The sequence below is a fragment of the Orycteropus afer genome, unplaced genomic scaffold, assembly GCF_000298275.1.
Source record: "Orycteropus afer afer isolate SDZICR_OR568_19922 unplaced genomic scaffold, OryAfe1.0 scaffold00156, whole genome shotgun sequence".
NCBI lineage: Eukaryota > Metazoa > Chordata > Mammalia > Tubulidentata > Orycteropodidae > Orycteropus > Orycteropus afer.
Genome location: NW_006921743.1, coordinates 2,163,689 through 2,169,688, shown reverse-complemented (window position 1 = coordinate 2,169,688; position 6,000 = coordinate 2,163,689). Strand labels below are relative to the sequence as shown.

Sequence of the window (6,000 nt, the reverse complement as noted above, 5' to 3'; positions counted from 1 at the left end):
TGGTAGCCGGACACCATCTAGTTCTTCTGGTCTCATAGTCGTATAGGCTGCAGATTGGATGGTGTACCAGTCACTAGGACTAATTGTTTCCAGGAATTTTGGTTTTCTTCATTCTTCTTTGCTCTGGACGAGGAGAGAACCATCATTGCGTCTAGATGGAAGCTTGCTAGCTTTTAAGAGATGACTGGGATCTTTTAAAAATTAAATTCTTGTGTGCATTGAAAGATTTTGTCAAAAGGGTAAACAGAGAACCTACAGATTGGGAGAAAATATTTTCCTAGGACATATCTGACAAAGGACTTATCTCCAAAATCTACAGAAAACTTCAACACCTCAACACCAAAAAGGCAAATAACCCAATTCACAAATGGGCAAAAGACTTGAACAGACACTTCACCAAAGAAGATATACAAGCAGCCAACAAATACATGAGAAATTGCTCACGATCATTAATCATTAGAGAGTTGCAAATCAAAACAACGAGATATCATCTCACCCCAGCAATAACAGCAAAGTTCAACAGATCAGATAGTAACAAATGCTGGTGGGGTTATGGAGAGATTGGAACTCTTTGCACTGCTGGTGGGATTGTAAAATGGTACAATCATTGTGGCAAATGGTATGGCATTTCCTTAAAAAACTGAAAATAGAAGTACCATTTGACCCAGCAATTCCATTACTAGGAATATATTCTAAAGAGGTGATAGATAGCACATGAACAAACATATGTACACCTATGTTCATTGCAGCACAATTCACCATAGCAAAGAGATGGAAACAACATAAATGCCCGTCAACGGATGAGTGGATAACCAAATTATGGTATATCCACACAATGGAATACTATGCCACATTAAAGAACAATGAGGAATACGAGAATCATCTTGCAACGTGGATGAACCTGGAGGATATTATGCTGAGTGAAATAAGTCAATCGCAGAAGGACAAGTATTGTATGAGCCCATTACTATAAAAAGAGAAGGGTTTGCTTGGGAAAAGGAACTCACCTAGTAGGTTACCGGCATGGGGAAGGAAAGGGAGGGATTAATTTAGGGCTAGTTGGAGCTTACACGCTGACATGGGTAGGGGGAGAGATATACGGGAAGGATATATGACCACCATGATAACATTGGGAAATGAGAGGACACCGAACTGTACATAATAAGAGATAGAGGACAGGTGTTAAAACCAACCAATGTGTCCACAATACCACATTGCCATTAACACCAAACACTAGGCTATACAGATAAACACATAAACACCTGAGATGATCAGACAGGGATCAGTGAATAGAGGTATACGCTAGACCAAGGATAGACTCAGCTGAGGCTAATCTTGTACAGACACTAGTGATACTAAATACCTGCAATCCTTACAGAAACAATAGAAGACAGACATATAGTAAGTAATCCCTCACAGACATCCCAACACTATGGGAGAGAGATACAATAGAGCTACTACCTCAGGATCATAGTACTGGGGTATACCAGATTCAATTGGCACAACAAAATACATAAAAGTGTTGCTCCACATCCTACATTGGTGAGTAGGGGTCTTAAATGCTTTCAAGCAGCTGTCTAGGATGCAGCTAATGGTCTCCTAGCATTGGAAGTAAAGAAGCACACACACACACACAAAAAGGGGGCATTTAGAAGCAATCAACCCTAGGACACGATGGCCCTCAAGACCAGAAGAACCAGATGGTGCTGAGTTATCAATGCCAACCACTCAGGAAAGGATCAAATCTGGAGATCCTGGATAGAGTGGGAGGGAAAACGTGGAACAAAATCCAAAAACTCAGTAATGACCAGAATTACTGGTCAGATGAAGTCTGGTGAGACTCCCAATACTATGGCCCTGAAATACGTTTGGCACCTCAAATAAAACTCATCCCCAGGGGCGGGCTCTCAGACCAATGGTTAGCAAGATGTACATGCAGACCACTCAGCCCAGGATGCTGCAGTCACACACTCAATGGCAATACATCCCCTAAAGCAATAAACCATGGGACACCAAAGGACCAACATTCAAACTGAGGAAACGCAGGACAAACAGGAGTGCATAATTATGAGGGGCACAGGGGGAGTGTTGCAGGGTAGGGAGGGGAGGAGACTGGGTTAGGGTTGGACATGGCGAATGGGGAATGAAACTAAATGTACACGTGACTTTGAATGTAAAACAAGCTCTTAAAATAAGAAAAAAAAAACTGGGAAAATACATAAATAAAATGATACAACCACTAAATAAATAAATAAAAGTTAAAAAAAAAAAAAAAAAGATTTTAGCCTTGAAAACCCTATGGGGCAGTTCTACTCTGTCCTATGGAGTAACTAGGAGTTAGAATCAACTTGACAGCGCTGAGTTTGGGGCACTTTTTCCTCATCTGTAAAATGCAGATATAACTCCCACCTTGCAGTGTTGGTGGGAGCATCTAATGAGATGATGTATGTAAGGGTTTTGAGTGTCTGACTCATGTTGTTGTTGTTGTTGTTATGTGCCGTCAAGTCGGACCTGATTCATAGCGACCCCTCCTTAGGTTGCCGAGGCAGTATCACTACGGAAGTAGGATTGCCCAACCTTCCTTCCAAGGAGTAGCTGGTGGGTTTGAACTGCCAGCCTGTGGTTAGCAGTCAAGTGCCTTAGGCACTATGCTACCAGAGCTCCTAGGAGTGGTAGTAAGTACTTAATAAATCTTAACCATTACTATCCTAAGGAACTCTGGCAGCACAGTGCCTAAGACATCTGACTGCTAACCAGAAGGTTGGTGGTTCAAACCCACCAGCTGCTCCCCAGAAGCAAGACTGGCCAATCTACTTCAGTAAAGATTTATTGCCTCAGAAACCCAATGGGGGTCACTATGAGTTGGAATCGACTCAATGGCCGTGGGTTTGGTTTTGTTTTTATTACCTCCATTAACAGTTCAAATATAGAACTGCTTCTCAAATGTTAATGTGCACATGAAGCACCAGGTTATGTTTAAATTCAGATTCTAATTCACTACTACTGGGTTAGGGTCTATGATTCTGCATTTCTAACTAGCTCCCAAGTGAATCTGAGGACTACCCTTTGAATGGCAAGATGGTAAAACAGTACTATTATCAGGTGCAATTGTTTTGTTTAATCAGTGACTTTCAATACTGTCTCAAAGAACTTAAAATAAATTGATTCTAACTGCCTTCTCTCACAAATAGTTTACTTTTGAAGGATCCAAAGTGGAGCCTGGACATCAGTATTTTTTTAAAAACCTCCCAGATGGTACAAATGGTTAAGGCCTCTACTACTAGCTGAAAGGTTGGCAGTTTGAACCCATCCAGAGATGCCTTAGAAGACAGGCCCAGCAATCTTCTTCCAAAAGATCATAGCCTTGAAAACTTTATGGAGCACAACACTCTCTACTCTGTACATGTGGAGTCTCCATGAGTCAGAATCAACTTAGTGGCAACTGAAAACAACAGTAGATAATTCCAGTGGTGACCAGGATTGAGGCGCTCTGCCTAGTGAGCCTAATGTGCAACCACAGTTGAAAACAACCTCTTGACAAAAATTATTGTTTGCAAGAAGTCTTCTGAGTTCCTTAGTAATTTACAAGTAAAGGTGTTTTGGGCTTTCAAGTGTACTGCATTTCCTAAACACATCATTTTATATGGGAAAGTTAAGCTCAAAGGGTATATATGCATGTCCTAGCAATTGTAATTTAGGCAAAAATAAACTAAACAGTAACCTTCTTGATTATTCTGAGCTACACAGATACATGGTTCATGCTTTTGCTAATTGCCTTTCCCTTCTGTGGACATTAGCCACCTTTTGGCTTTTATATGTGATGACTGGTGTCACCTGTCTAAGAGATCACATACTTCATGTCTACAAAGCGTGCAAGCAAGAGTGGAAAAGAAGGCAGAAATGGATGTTTGTCAAAGGCCCAGGAAGTAGAAAGGGGAGTTCTGCTGTATGTTGTGGGGAATTCCCGACGGAAGTTACAGGCGTCCCTACTCAGGAGAAGAAAGCAGAGAGTAGTCAATAAATTGCTAAGCAGATTCACTAGCATCTCAACCCAAAGTCTTCTACCTAATTCTTCAGTGTCTCAGACTTACCAACTAACCTCCTTTGCATGCCTCATTTCTCTTCCCTGTTTCCTGTTTACATAACAGAATAAGAGGAGACAGTGGTGATTCAGTGGTAGAATTCTTACCTCCCATGCAAGAGACCTGTGTTCTATTCCCAGTCAATGCACCTCATTCACAGCCACCAGTGGAGGCCTATGTGTTGCTATGATGACAAACAGGTTTGACTGGAGATTCCAGACTAAGATATACTAGGAAGAAAGGCTCGGCACAGTGCCTGGCACAAAGCAGTTGCATACAAAATACTAATTCTCTTCTTCCATTCCCCTTGTGGATAGAAAAGAAAAAACTTCTACATCAGATTTGTGTGATGTGGCTCTGATGCTGGGTGTGCAATCTTGGACAAGTTGCTTGACCTCTCTGTACCTCAGTTTCATTTTCTTTAAAAAAAAAAAAAAGATGAAGATAACAGTTTTGCTGACCTTGTAGGTTTCCTGGGAACACTAAATGAGATAATGTATTAGCAGAGTGTCTAATATGTCACAAGAATGCAAGAAAGGATACTTTTATTATTACTGTTACCAGTGATAGGATGTGGTATTTGTTGGAGAAAAATGTAAATTAATGCCTACAGATTGAACAAAATGAGCCTGAATAATCAGATGTGAAGGCAATTAAGTGAAATAGGCTGAGACCTTGAAGGTAGGAAAATCACAGGAGAAATTGTTTTCATGTGAGAGATGATTTGGAGGGGCTACAGGGCTACAGGGAATTAGGTGTAAGATGCTAGCAAGAGCAAGATATGCTTAGTCACAAGCTTTTGCTGGGATGCCCAAAGAGGGACAGATGGCAGGAAGGTACTCAGCTGCACAGGTGGGAACTATTTAAAGGAAAGAACTACCACAAAGTAGTGGATCAAGAATCTACCCTTGCAGTTGGCAGACAATGTTTCTACAAGTGTATTGTTATGTTCTGTAAGAATTCCCAGGTATATAGTAGAGCTGACAAGGGATAAGGTTGTAGTCACTTCTTGGCCACAGCCAGCTACCCAAAGGGAGTAAGTAGTTGGACCTGTGGGCTTGGGACCATAGTCACAGGGGACATCAAGCTCAATTGCATAACATACTACACAAAAACACTGTTCCACATCCTACTTTGTTGAGTAGCGACTGGGAACTTAAAAGCTTGCTAGTGGCAATCTAGATGCAATGATGGGTCTTTCCTTGTCCAGACCAAAGAAGAATGAAGAAAACCAAAGATGCATGGAAACAATTAGTCCAAGTGACTGATTTACCATGTGATCCTCAGCCTATACAACTATAAGGCCAGAAGAACAAGATGGTGCCCAGCTACCACTGTCAGCCACTTGGAGGAGGATATATGTAGGAGAATCTGGACAGAGTGGGAGAACAATGTGGAACAAAACTCAAAATCATTTAAAAAAAAAAGGGGGGAGGGCATGTTTGCTGGTCTCATACAGCCTGATGGAACCACTGAGACTATGGCCCCTAGTTGCTCTTCAGGTCCAGAATTGAACCCACTCTTGTGGCTTCCCGCCAAACAAAAGTCAGGCATATGAGCTGAACATTTAAGATAGATACACTCCTTGGAGAGATCAATCATGGGACAATAGAAGGGCTGTGTATGCACAGGGAGACAGCTCAGGGGAGTGCATGGGAGGAAAGGACACAAGGAAGATGTGACTATGGGGAGGAAGTAGGAGGGGAGCAGTTGCATTGTAGGAAATTGTAGTCAATGTCATGAGACAATGTGTATGTGAGCTGCTGTATGAAAAGTAAATTTGCTGTGTAAACTTTCACCCAAATCACAATAAAAATTTTAAAAAAAATTAAAAAAAAAAAAAAAAAAAAAGCCACCCTTGCTCAGACTCAATGGTGGAAATGAGAGAAAGCAGTCCAAGGGGATGCCCAGATAATGG

At 41.5% G+C, this 6,000-nt stretch overlaps 1 protein-coding gene across 1 annotated transcript in view; it reads left to right on the top strand.

The window, feature by feature from the left end:
* Positions 1-6,000, top strand: part of PDCD1LG2 (programmed cell death 1 ligand 2) — a 59,403-nt gene that overhangs the window by 11,674 nt on the left and 41,729 nt on the right. The window lies entirely within an intron of this gene.